At 50.1% G+C, this 13,731-nt stretch overlaps 1 protein-coding gene across 3 annotated transcripts in view; it reads right to left on the bottom strand.

The window, feature by feature from the left end:
• irf3 (interferon regulatory factor 3) overlaps positions 1–13,731 on the bottom strand; it is a 63,547-nt gene that overhangs the window by 14,976 nt on the left and 34,840 nt on the right. The window lies entirely within an intron of this gene.

Genomic DNA, 13,731 nt, shown 5'->3' with positions numbered 1-13,731 from the left:
CACTCACACACAACACACACACTCACAACAACACAGACACACACACTCACAACAACGCAGACACACACACACACACAACACAGACACACACACACAACACACACACTCACAACAACGCAGACACACACACAACAACGCAGACACACATACACACACACTCACACACAACACACACACTCACAACAACACAGACACACACACACAACAACGCAGACACACACACTCACACACAACACAGACACACACACACAACACACACACTCACAACAACGCAGACACACATACACACACACTCACACACAACACACACACTCAACAACAGACACACACACTCACAACAATGCAGACACACACACTCACACACAACACACACACTCACACACAACACACACACACTCACAACAACACAGACACACACACTCACAACAACGCAGACACACATACACACACACACAACAACACATTCACACACACTCACAACAACACAGACACACATACACACACACTCACAACAACGCAGACACACACACTCACAACAACGCAGACACATACACTCACACACACCACAGACACACACACTCACACAACACAGACACACACACACACACAGAACAACACAGACACACACACACACACTGACACATATACAAACACACACACAAACATACCCAAACACAGCAACACACACATACACACACTCACTCGCACAGAAACACAGACACACATAGCAACACACAGTCAAACTCACACACACACACAATCATACAGAAACATATAGTCACACACACACACACACACAAACATACAAAAACATAGGGTGAATTTTACAGCCCTGTCGCGGTGGGGGGCGGGGCCGTATAATGCACCGAATCGTTCAAAAGTCCATTGACTTTGACCTTTTTTTGTTTACAGAACCATGACTCACAGACCTCGAATTTGTCTATTCAGCGAATGAGAATGTAGAGAACCCACCCTCAAGACATTGGTGAACAGAGAGGGGGACCCCAACCCGGGTCCCCGCACAGGCGCCTATCAGTGAAACATCTTCCAGTGAATTCCTCCCACTTGTTTACTACGTTAGTTCAATCGCCTTACGTTCCTGTACATTGTTAGATTTTATCTCTTGTAGTTTATTTTTATGTCCCCCACTTTGGTCTGGTCACCTCCCCTCCTCCTGGGGGGAGATGCAGACCCCTGCTGCAGCACGACGCCAGACAGCCAGACATTTTACAGTGGCTGTCCTACGCCTCTGAGCTAACAACTACAACAACTTGCATTTACATAGCGCCTTTAACATAGTAAAACATCCCCAAGGCGCTGCACCGAAGCGATTATCAAAAAAAACTGACGCTGAACCACAGGAAAACATATTAGGACAGGCGACCAAAAACTTGGTCAAGGTGGTAGGTTTTAAGAAGCATCTTAAAGGAAGAGAAAGAGAGGTAGAGAACCGGAGATTATACACAATGACTGAAAATCCACACCCCTCTGGGTTAGGGAATTACAAAAATTCACGATGCTTTGTGTGAAGAACTTTCTCCTCATCTCAGTTGTAAATATGGACGACCCCTTATCCTGAGACTGTGGGCCTGAGACCCACCTGCCCAGGGACTGGAAATTCCCACCCGAAGCCAGACAGATCTCTTGTTGGTCCGTCAAATTTTCGACGATTACCCCTGCGGGTGAGAGTAGAAAATCCCGCCCTGTAATTCTACACTCTCCGGCCAGAGGAAACAGCCTCGCAGCAACTACCCTGTCAAACCCTCCCAGAGTTTTATCTGTTTCGATAGGACCACCTTTCATTCTTCTGGACTCCAGGAAATATGGAGCCATTTCTACTCGATCCTTCTCCAGAGGAAAAGCTTCTCACCCCAGGAATCAGTCCTGCATTGGCAAGGCAGTCTTCCCTTCCTCCTCCACTGCTCTGAATCTACAGCCCAGAAACAGGCCATTGAGCCCAACTGCTCTATGCCAATGTTTCTGCTCCACACGAGCGTCCTCCCAGCTCTCTTCATCTCGTGCTGTCAGCATAACCTTCTAATCCTTCCTCCCTCATGCGTTTATCCAGCTTCCCCTTAAAAATGTCTCTCTGCCGTTTGCCTCAACCGCCCACTATGGTCGTGACTTTCTCGCCACTCTCTGGGTAAAAAAATTTCCCCTGGATTTCCTGATTGGATTTCCATGTGGCTATCTTTATGTCTATGAGTCTTCGTTTCAGTCTTCCCACTCAAGTGGATACATCTTTTCTACGTCTACCCTATTGAACCCTTTCGTGATCTTGAAGACCTGTCAGCCCCCCACCACCCCCAGCCTCCCCTTCTCTGGAGAGAAGAGGCTCGGCCTTTTCAACCTTTCCTGACACAACCTGCAGCCCTTTCCAAAGCCAACCTTGGCGTCCCACATGTGAAGGGAGGAGCGCTGAAGAAACGTCAGACAGGCTTAAAGCCATACAAAGAAGATTATGGAGATCTCGTCAAGGCGAATAAAATGTTCACTGATACGGATGATGCAAGCGCAGGAGATTACCTCAAATTAAAACAGGCCAGTGGAACGAGACGACACAGCGGTGGATTTAAACAGATGTTAGGAAGGACTCGTTTACTCGAGGAGGTCTGTGGAGTTATCTCTGGTGTCGGCCTGAGGATGGGTGTTGACTCAAGTCCCACACTTACCAGGGAAGAGCAGCTGAGGTGGTTTCCCACTACCTTCCTCATTGGTGGCATCATATCACAGGAGCTCCTTCTCCCAGACAGACCACAGCGAAAGCTAAAGATTCTTACCCAGCTTTACAATTTTGGTGTTGGGAGCACTCATACCCATTGATTGATTTAAGTAGCCTCACTGATTGCCAACCCTGTATTTAGAGACCATATTCTACTCTGCACTCACAAAGATTGCCTGTGATAGGAACCCTTCAGCTCCTGCCTCCGACGCAGGGACGTTACCAGTGAGTTAAAGGCTCACCCCCTAAGCAGGGTGATAGGGTGTTATCAATGTTGATGAAGCATTTATTGCCCATCCCTAATTGCCCTTGAGAAGGTGGTGGTGAGCTGCCTTCTTAAACCACTGCAGTCCATGTGGTGTAGGTGCACCCACAGTGCTGTTAGGGAGGGAGTTCCAGGATTTTGACCCAGCGACAGCGAAGGAACGGCGATATATTTCCAAGTCAGGATGGTGAGTGACTTGGAGGGGAACTTCCAGGTGGTGGTGTTCCCATCTATCTGCTGCCCTTGTCTTTCTAGATGGTAGTGGTTGTGATTTGGATGATGCTGTCAAAGGAGCCTTGGTGAATTCCTGCAATGCATCTTGTAGATGATACACACTGCTGTTTGTGGATGGGGTGCCAACCAAGCAGACTGCTTTGTCCTGGATGGTGTCGAGCTTCTTGAGTGTTGGGGCTGCACTGATCCAGACAAGTGGAGAGTATTCCATCACACTCCTGACTTGTGCCTTGTAGATGGTGGACAGGCTTTGGGGAGTCAGGAGGTGAGTTACTCGTCACAGGATTCCCAGCCTCTGACCTGTTCTTGTCGCCACAGTATTTATATGGCTGGTCCAGTTCAGTTTCTGGTCAATGGTGGAGCAAGTTAAAATCAGGGATTTGCAAGTAGCATTGCCCCTAAATATATCATTAATTAATCAGCACAAAATTCTCGAAACACACCCTGACTCTCCCATCCTTGGTAGTTGTGACCTTTGGTCTATACTCCCTCTCTCTCAGGGAGATATCTGTACACTGACTGGTGTCTCTCAGTCCCTCTCTCTCAGGGAGATATCTGTACACTGACTGGTGTCTCTCAGTCCCCTCTCTCTCGGAGATATCTGTACACTGACTGGTGTCTCTCAGTCCCCAATCTCTCAGGGGGATATCTGTACACTGACTGGTGTCTCTCAGTCCCTCTCTCTCAGGGAGATATCTGTACACTGACTGCTGTCTCTCAGTCCCACTCTCTCAGGGAGATATCTGTACACTGACTGGTATCTCTCAGTCCTCTCTCTCAGGGAGATATCTGTACACTGACTGGTGTCTCCCAGTCCCTCTCTCTCAGGGAGATATCTGTACACTGACTGGTGTCTCCCAGTCCCTCTCTCTCAGGGAGATATCTGTACACTGACTGGTGTCTCTCAGTCCCACTCTCTCAGGGAGATATCTGTACACTGACTGGTATCTCTCAGTCCTCTCTCTCAGGGAGATATCTGTACACTGACTGGTGTCTCTCAGTCCCCTCTCTCTCAGGGAGATATCTGTACACTGACTGGTGTCTCTCAGTCCCCTCTCTCTCAGGGAGATATCTGTACACTGACTGGTGTCTCTCAGTCCCCACTCCCTCAGGGAGGTGTCTGTACACTGACTGGTGTCTCTCAGTCCCTCTCTCTCAGGGAGATATCTGTACACTGACTGGTATCTCTCAGTCCTCTCTCTCAGGGAGATATCTGTACACTGACTGGTGTCTCTCAGTCCCCACTCCCTCAGGGAGGTGTCTGTACACTGACTGGTGTCTCTCAGTCCCTCTCTCTCAGGGAGATATCTGTACACTGACTGGTGTCTCTCAGTCCCTCTCTCTCAGGGAGATATCTGTACACTGACTGGTGTCTCTCAGTCCCTCTCTCTCAGGGGGATATCTGTACACTGACTGGTGTCTCTCAGTCCCCACTCCCTCAGGGAGATATCTGTACACTGACTGGTGTCTCTCAGTCCCACTCTCTCAGGGAGGTGTCTGTACACTGACTGGTGTCTCTCAGTCCCCACTCCCTCAGGGAGGTGTCTGTACACAGACTGGTGTCTCTCAGTCCCCACTCCCTCAGGGAGGTGTCTGTACACTGACTGGTGTCTCTCAGTCCCCACTCCCTCAGGGAGGTGTCTGTACACTGACTGATATCTCAATCTGTCTCCCTCCAACAGGTATCCATACATTCACTGATAACTCACAGTGTCCTGTCTCACAACAACAACCTGCATCTATATAGCATCTTTACTTAGTAACATGTCCCAGCCATTTCATGGAAGTGTAAAGAGCTTTGACACTGAGCCATTTAAGAGGATATTAGGACAGGCTTGGTCAAAGAGGCCGGATTTAGGAGTGTTTTAAAGGAGGAGAGCGCGGTAGAGAGGATTAGGGAGGGAATTCCAGAGTTTTAGGGCCTTGGCAGCTGAAGGCACAGCCGCCGATGTTTGAGCGATTAGAATCAGGAGGCCGGAATTGGAGAGCTGCAGAGATCTCGGAGGGTTGTAGGGCTGGAAGAGATTACAAAGATAGCGAGGTGCAAGGATATGTCAGATTGCCCATAGTCAACGTGACACAAGGACCTTGCGAAGTGGTAACAAGCACAGAAACATTCGGCTTGATCCATCCCGAAACTAAAAAAAAATATCCCTCGACCCCTTTCCCATTATTGTGCGATGTTCATGACATACGACGGGCTTTATTCAGCTAAGCTCTACCTCGTGCTCAAGACACCTCAAAATACCACGGAAGCTGAAAATACCCTTAACTGAGTTGGGGAGGCAGTGGTCTAGTGGTATTGTCATTAGACCCTGTCATCCAGAAACTCAGGGTAATGCTCAAAAATCTGGAATTAAAAGTCTGGTGAAGACCATCATGAAAACCATTGTTGGTTCACTAATGTCCTTCAGGGAATGAAACCTGCCGCACTTACCCTGTGTGGCTCTAGAATGTGGTTGACTCTGAAATGGCCTACTAAGCCATTCAGTTCTCAAGGGCAATTAGAGATTAGCCAGCATTTATTGCCCATAAAAAAAACAGTTGTCCAGGGAGTCCCAGTCTGCACAGGGAGCAGGGAGAGGATGGATTCCCTGTAAGGCGGAGGGCAGGTAATGGGGGTGCAGAGGGCAATGCGTCACTTTTTTAAACCCTCTGCTCGCAGAAGAGAGAGCTGTGTCCACATTTCCTGGCCTCACCCTCTCTCTGTAGCCTCCGTCAATCCTCCCTATCTCTGTAACCTCCTCCAGCCCCTACAACCCTCCCTTATCTCTGTTACCTCCTCCAGCCCCTACAACCCTCCCTATCTCTGTAACCTCCTCCAGCCCCTACACTGCTCCCTATCTCTGTAGTCTCCTCCAGCTCCTATAACCTTCCCTATCTCTGTAAACCCCTCCAGGCCCTACAACCCTCCCTATCTCTGTAACCTCCTCCAGCCCCTACAACTCTGCCTATCTCTGTAACCTCCTCCAGCCCCTACAACTCTGCCTATCTCTGTAGCCTCCTCCAGCTCCTACAACCCTCCCTATCTCTGTTAACCTCCTTCAGCCCCTACAACCTTCCTTATCTCTGTGGCCCCCTCCAGGCCCTACAACTCTGCCTATCTCTGTAACTTCCTCCAGCCCCTACAACCCTCCCTATCTCTGTAACCTCCTCCAACCTCTACAACCCTCCCTATCTCTGTAACCTCCTCTAGCCCCTACAACTCTGCCTATCTCTGTAACCCCCTCCAGCCCCTACAACCGTCCGAGATCTCTGCGTTCCTCCAATTTTGGCCCCCTACTCATCCCCAATTTCCATCCCTCTATCATTGGTGGCTGTGCCTTCAGCTGTCTGGGCCCCAATCTCTGGAATTTACAGAATAACTGGCATAAGCAGAGTAAGCAGCAACACCAACAGACAACAAACAACATTGTACAGAACTTATCACTGACAAGATAAACATTTAAAACCCAACTGTTTATTAGAATGATGTTCTCATGTTTGTCCATTGACTGGGAGATAAAGCCTGTCTTTTGGCATTTTTCAAATATTTTCTGTATTTATAATTGACTTTTTGTTTTTTCACCTGGTTTGTTTACATTCTCTCTCTAGTTTTCATCACCCCCACTCTCCATCTCCTCCCCCCTCCCTAACCACTGCACACTGGAGTCCTTATTGGGCAGCCTCTTTCACACTGCTCTCAATCCTGTTTTGGATCTTCCTGCTCGAATTTGCCACTTGGCCTGGGATTCAGTTTACCACCCGCCAGTCCTGACCCCACCCTTCTCTCGTATGTTCCCCCTGGGAGAAATTTCCTCTCCCCGTCCGCTGTGCAGACAGGGACCCCCTGGACAGAGAGTTTCACTTGTGGGCCTCAAGGTTGCATTCAACACTCAGAGCTAAGCTGTGGTATCTCAATCATGGTGAAGGTTCTTCTCAAAGTAAAGTTAACACTCAAAGCAAATGTCCACCAGCTCCACCAAATCAAAGTCCAACACTTTACTAAGAGTTATCAGCCCGCCTGAATGGTAATCCAACCAATTCTTTTGCCACCATAAGTGCTCAATTCAATACTTTCCATCCTTTGTCCAGAAGATTTCAAGGAATATCCTTGGCCCCTTTGTATCCCTTAACAACATGAACACCGAAACCCAAAGTCCATTGGTGGAGGGAGCTGGTGTTATGAGGGCCAAGGTGCTAAGTTTGAATCTATATCTAAGCAATGATGGATGAACAACTGTCTGTAACTGATCCTTTAAGTAGTTGCCTAGAATACCAGAGATAATCGGGACCACTGGACATGAGCCAAGCAGAGCTTAGAAAGTCAGATCCTTCTGTGTCCTTAATCAACCCAGCATGCAGAGTTTAGCTTCACTCTGTTCTGTCAGGTCACAACTGACAGTATGATTACCTGACGGTGACCTTGGGAACTCCAATCCTTTTCATTTCTGACGAAGAGCAACAAGACAACTAAACCCAATGTGCTAGTTTGGCTAGTTTTCTCGTCCGCGTGAGTACGTGTCCTCTCAAGAGCAAGGGCAGTGATTGCCCATTGACTGCCAACTGTGGGCTGATATCACAGCCCTGATCCCTGTCCTCAATCAATGCTCAATTCCTTCATGAATGGCTGGACCGCAGTCAGGAACAGGAGCCCTGTTGGATTTTGTCCCTTTCTCTAATCACTTACTCCAGGATTGCTAAAGCTCATGGGGGCATTCCCAGGATACCGGAAACACTGGCAAAGTGCCATCATTTGTTGCTCATCCCTCACTGCCCTGAGTTTAATACAACTCAGTGGTTTGCCAGATCACGTCAGAGGGCAGCTAAGAGTCGACACACTGGTGAGGGACTGGACTCACACGAGGCCCCAACTGGTTTCCTTCCCAAAAGAACAATGAACTAGTTGGGCTTTTACCAACAACTCAACAACTTCATGGTCACTTTTACTGAGCAGTTTTTTATTTCTATGTTACTGTAAAAACTAAATTTAAATTTGCAAACTGCATAACAGGGTAAAATACAGAGTAAAGCTCCCACTACATTGTCCCCATCAAATACTCCCAGGGCAAGTACAGCACGGGGTTAGATACAGAGTAAAGCTCCCTCTACACTGTCCCCATCAAACACTCCCAGGACAGGTACAGCACGGGGTTAGATACAGAGTAAAGCTCCCTCTACACTGTAGTACACTCCCTCTGTCTGTAGTAGCTGTGTCACTCACACCTTTTAGGTGCAACATTCCGCTCCTTTTGAACTAGTTGGTCAAGTCATCCACATAGGAATTTTCCAGCAAGTGATTACCTTACAGTCTCAGCCAGCTTCTGCTTGTCTCTCCTTTCTTAAAATACATGCCTTAGTTAAAAGTTCAATATATCCATAAGTAACTTGGGGATAAGATCCATGGTCATGACAATGATGGGGAGAGAGTGTGTATGAGGAAAGAGCGTGTAATGGGGGGGAGATTGTGTACAGGGGGAGAGTGTGTGAAGGGGAGACTGTGTGAGGGGGAGAGTGGGTGAAGGGGGAGAGTGTGTGAGGGGGGGAGAGTATGTGAGGGGTGGAGAGTGTGTGAGGGAGGAGACTGTGTGAGGGGGGAGAGTGTGTGAGGGGGGAGACTGTGTGAGGGGGAGAGTGTGTGAGGGGGAGAGTGTGTGAGGGGGGGGAACTGTGAGGGGGAGAGTGTGTGAGGGGGGGAGTGTGTGAGGGGGAGAGTGTTGGGGGGGGTTGTGTGAGGGGGAGAGTGTTGGAGGGGGAGAGTGTGTGAGGGGGAGAGTGTGTGAGGGGGGGAAACTGTGTGAGGGGGAGAGTGTGTGAGGGGGGGGAGTGTGTGAGGGGGAGAGTGTTGGAGGGGGAGAGTGTGTGAGGGGGGAGAGTATATGGGGAGGAGAGTGTGTGAGAGGGAGAGTGTGCGAGGGGGGGAGAGTGTGTGAGGGGGAGAGTGTGTGAGGGGGGAGAGTGAGTGAGGGGGAGAGTGTGTGAGGGGGGAGAGTGTGTGAGGGGGAGACTGTGTGAGGGGGAGAGTGTGTGAGGGGGGAAACTGTGTGAGGGGGAGAGTGTGTGAGGGGGGGGAGAGTGTGTGAGGGGGAGACTGTGTGAGGGGGGAGAGTGTGTGAGGGGGGAGAGTGTGTAAGGGGGGAGACTGTGAGGGGGAGAGTGTGTGAGGGGGAGAGTGTGTGAGGGGGGGAAACTGTGTGAGGGGGAGAGTATATGGGGAGGAGAGGGTGTGAGGGGGAGAGTGTGTGAGGGGGGGAAACTGTGTGAGGGGGAGAGTGTATGGGGAGGAGAGGGTGTGTGGGGGAGAGTGGGTGAGGAGGCGAGAGTGTATGGAGAGGAGAGTGTGTGAGGGGGAGAGTGTGTGAGGGGTGAGAGTGTGTGAGGGGGGAGAGTGTGTGATGGGGGAGAATGTCTGCGGGGGGGAGAGTGTGTGAGGGGGGGAGAGTGTGTGATGGGGGGAGAATGTCTGCGGGGGGGAGAGTGTGTGAGGGGGGGAGAATGTGTGAGTGGGGAGAGTGTGTGAGGGGGGGAGAGTGTATGGGGAGGAGAGTGTGTGAGAGGGAGAGTGTGTGAGGGGGGAGAGTGTGTGAGGGGGGGAGAGTGTGTGAGGGGGGAGAGTGTGTGAGGGGGGGAGAGTGTATGGGGAGGAGAGTGTGTGAGAGGGAGAGTGTGTGAGGGGGGAGAGTGTGTGAGGGGGGAGAGTGTGTGAGGGGGGAGAGTGTGTGAGGGGGGGAGAGTGTGTGAGGAGGGGAGAGTGTGCGAGGGGGAGAGTGTGTGCGAGAGGGAGAGTGTGTGAGGGGGGGAGAGTGTGTGAGGGGGGAGAGTGTGCGAGGGGGAGAGTGTGTGAGGGGGAGACTGTGTGAGGGGGGAGAGTGTGCGAGGGGGAGAGTGTGTGAGGGGGGGAGAGTGTGCGAGGGGGAGAGTGTGTGAGGGGGAGACTGTGTGAGGGGGGGGAGAGTGTGTGAGGGGGGAGAGTGTGCGAGGGGGAGAGTGTGTGAGGGGGAGAGTGTGCGAGGGGGAGAGTGTGAGGGGTGAGAGTGTGTGAGGGGGGAGAGTGTGTGAGGGGGGAGAGTGTGCGAGGGGGAGAGTGTGTGAGGGGGAGACTGTGTGAGGGGGGGGAGAGTGTGTGAGGGGGGAGAGTGTGCGAGGGGGAGAGTGTGTGAGGGGGAGAGTGTGCGAGGGGGAGAGTGTGAGGGGGGAGAGTGTGTGAGGGGGGAGAGTGTATGGGGAGGAGAGTGTGTGAGAGGGAGAGTGTGTGAGGGGGGGAGAGTGTGCGAGGGGGAGAGTGTGTGAGGGGGGGAGAGTGTGTGAGGGGGGAGAGTGTGCGAGGGGGAGAGTGTGTGAGGGGGAGACTGTGTGAGGGGGAGAGTGTGCGAGGGGGAGAGTGTGCGAGGGGGAGAGTGTGTGAGGGGTGAGAGTGTGTGAGGGGGAGACTGTGTGAGGGAGGGAGAGTGTGTGAGGGGGGAGAGTGTGTGAGGGGGGGAGAGTGTATGGGGAGGAGAGTGTGTGAGAGGGAGAGTGTGTGAGGGGGGAGAGTGTGTGAGGGGGGGAGAGTGTGTGAGGGGGGAGAGTGTGTGAGGGGGGGAGAGTGTATGGGGAGGAGAGTGTGTGAGAGGGAGAGTGTGTGAGGGGGGAGAGTGTGTGAGGGGAGGAGAGTGTGTGAGGGGGGAGAGTGTGCGAGGGGTGGAGAGTGTGTGAGGGGGGAGAGTGTGCGAGGGGGGAGAGTGTGCGAGGGGGAAGAGTGTGCGGTGTGCGAGGGGGGAGAGTGTGTGTGTAAATTTGACTCACTCCCAGTCTCGGTGCTCAATTACTCACCCACAGCCACTGTGAAGTGGATGAGAGATTCTGATGGTGTGTAGGGTGAGGGTGAATGAGAGCCCTTGTACTGGGAGTGGGCCAGACTCACCAACACACTATTATCCTGTCACACTATAATACTCATCTTTATCTCATTTTTTAATCATTTCATTGCTTTGATATTGTGTTTTTTTCCCTCAGCAAATGTTGTTTCTTTTCATGTCTCAGTATCTTTTTTTAGAAATTCATGTTTAATGTTGTGCCAGACTTTATCTTTCTGAAATTTGCTGATCGCCGCTTGACTGAGAACAGTTTTAAAACGTTGACTGCCCTCCACATGATAAGGTTAAACAAGCTCCCTCTAAACTGTTCCCATCAAACACTCCCAGGACAGGTACAGCATGGGGTTAGATACAGAGTAAAGCTCCCTCTACACTGTCCCCATCAAACACTCCCAGGGCAGGTACAGCACGGGGTTAGATACAGAGTAAAGCTCCCTCTACACTGTCCCCATCAAACACTCCCAGGGCAGGTACAGCATGGGGTTAGATACAGAGTAAAGCTCCCTCTACACTGTCCCCATCAAACACTCCCAGGACAGGAACAGCACAGGGTTAGATACAGAGTAAAGCTCCCTCTACACTGTCCCCATCAAACACTTCCAGGACAGGGACAGCACAGGTTTAGATACAGAGTAAAGCTCCCTCTACACTGTCCCCATCAAACACTCCCAGGACAGGAACAGCACGGGGTTAGATACAGAGTAAAGCTCCCTCTACACTGTCCCCATCAAACATTCCCAGGACAGGAACAGCACAGGGTTAGATACAGAGTAAAGCTCCCTCCATCCATCTAGTTGCCTTTAACACAATCTCAGGAGATCACCTGTGCTGCAATTTCTCATATCTTTAGGGCTCTCGGTATTAGGTTATTTGGGTCGAATTTTACGTGGAACGATAGAAAGATTTCGGGGATGTAGAGTTAATAGCAAACACGGTTAGAGAGCCCCAGATTCATTTACCCCAGTGGTCTAGTGAGGGAGAAGAATGTTTACCCTGTCAGATGGACTGGAACCAAAAATACTAACTAGAAATATCTCCCAGTCCACAAAACAGCGGTGTGCCCTATAGCATGTCTCTCTTGTGTTGCTGTGACACAATGCTATCAATTGCTTTTAATGATCACAATCACATGTGCAGGCACATTCTGATTTTCTTCAAGCTGAACGTTCTAACTATCAATCTATTCCTCATTTGTTTAGTCAGTGCGGATTTTATTCTGGGGTTGCAGGTTCATCGTGTACTTAGATTTTGCTGTTTTGTGATTTAAAAGTACAAGTCGGAGAATGCAGAGATATCCCCATTGACTCAGTTTTGTGGCTGCGTGCTAAAAAGCAAAGTCATCACAAAAGACCAACCGACACGTGGCTGGATGGGCAGCGCGTTGAGTCAGAAAGTCATGGGTTCAAGCCCCACGCAAGGCTTGAGTCTATAACCGTGGCTGACATTTCAGTGCAGTGCTTTGGTAATGTGGCCCTGTCAGAGGTGCAGTCTTTCGGTGGAGATATTAAACCAATCCCCCCTTCCCCTCCATGTTCTCTCTTCGATGGGTGTAAAAGATTTTGGTGTGATTTGAAGAAGAACAGGAGCATTCTCCCCTGGGTACCGGCCAAACAGCATCACTAAAATAATTATCTGGTCATTTTCCTCAATGATGTATGTGCTGTGAGCAAACTGACTGCTGCGCTTCCTAAGTTACACATTTCAAAGATGCTCCCTTAGCTGAGAAAGCACTTTGGGACATCCTGAGGTGCGACAGGCACCATATAAATGCAAGTTCCTTCTCCTTAACACTTAACTGCTCCCATTTGTTCCTGAGTTCAACAGTAGCTGGATTCCTGACAAGAGTGTCTCTGCTACTGTTTGACACCAGCTCCATATCATTTCGTTATTAGCCTGACACAAACCCACTGTTAGATTTGGGCTTCCTCCAGGTTATTTTTCCACAAGTCCATTTCCAAAGAATCTCTTGCTGATACGGCCTCACGATTTAGCTCAGAGTAACATGGGTTAACTTGTCATAGCTGCACACACACACTTATTATTGCTCAATTTACAATTATGATTTAGGGCTATGGAAGGGAATTTGAGAAGGAAGCCATCCCTTTTCAGAAGGAGGCCATTCGGCCCATCTAGTTGATGCTGTGTCTCTCTCTTTGGAGCAATCCAGTCATTCTAATAGTCCCGCTGCGCTGAAATCATTGATCGTCTTCACTTCCACCATCCTCGGAGAAAGCGAGTTCCAGCTCATTACAACTCACAACGTAAAATGTCCTCTCTCACGTTCCCCCCCTGTATCTCTTACCCAAAATCTTAAATCTTCTACTATTTGACTGTATGGGTGGGGAAAGAGCTGGTAACCAGAGGACGTGGGTTTAAGGGAATTGGCAAAGGGCCAGAGGTGACAATTTTTAACACAGCGAGTTATTGTGATCTGGAAGGCGCTGCCTGAAAGGGCGATGGAAGCAGATTCAATAGTAACTTTCAAAAGAGAATTGGATGAATACTTGTAGGGAAAGAAGTGCTTACAGGTCTATGGCGAAAGAGCAGTAAGGAGTGGGAGAAGTTGGATTGCTCTTTCAAAGAGCCAGTACAGGGACAATGGGCCAAATGGCCACTCTCTGCGCTGCATCATTCTATGATCACTCCAGAAAACAATTTGTCAGTGATCACACTTT

The sequence above is a fragment of the Cetorhinus maximus genome, chromosome 29 (assembly GCF_964194155.1).
Source record: "Cetorhinus maximus chromosome 29, sCetMax3.hap1.1, whole genome shotgun sequence".
Classification (NCBI taxonomy): domain Eukaryota; kingdom Metazoa; phylum Chordata; class Chondrichthyes; order Lamniformes; family Cetorhinidae; genus Cetorhinus; species Cetorhinus maximus.
This window is presented reverse-complemented; position numbering and strand designations above follow the sequence as displayed.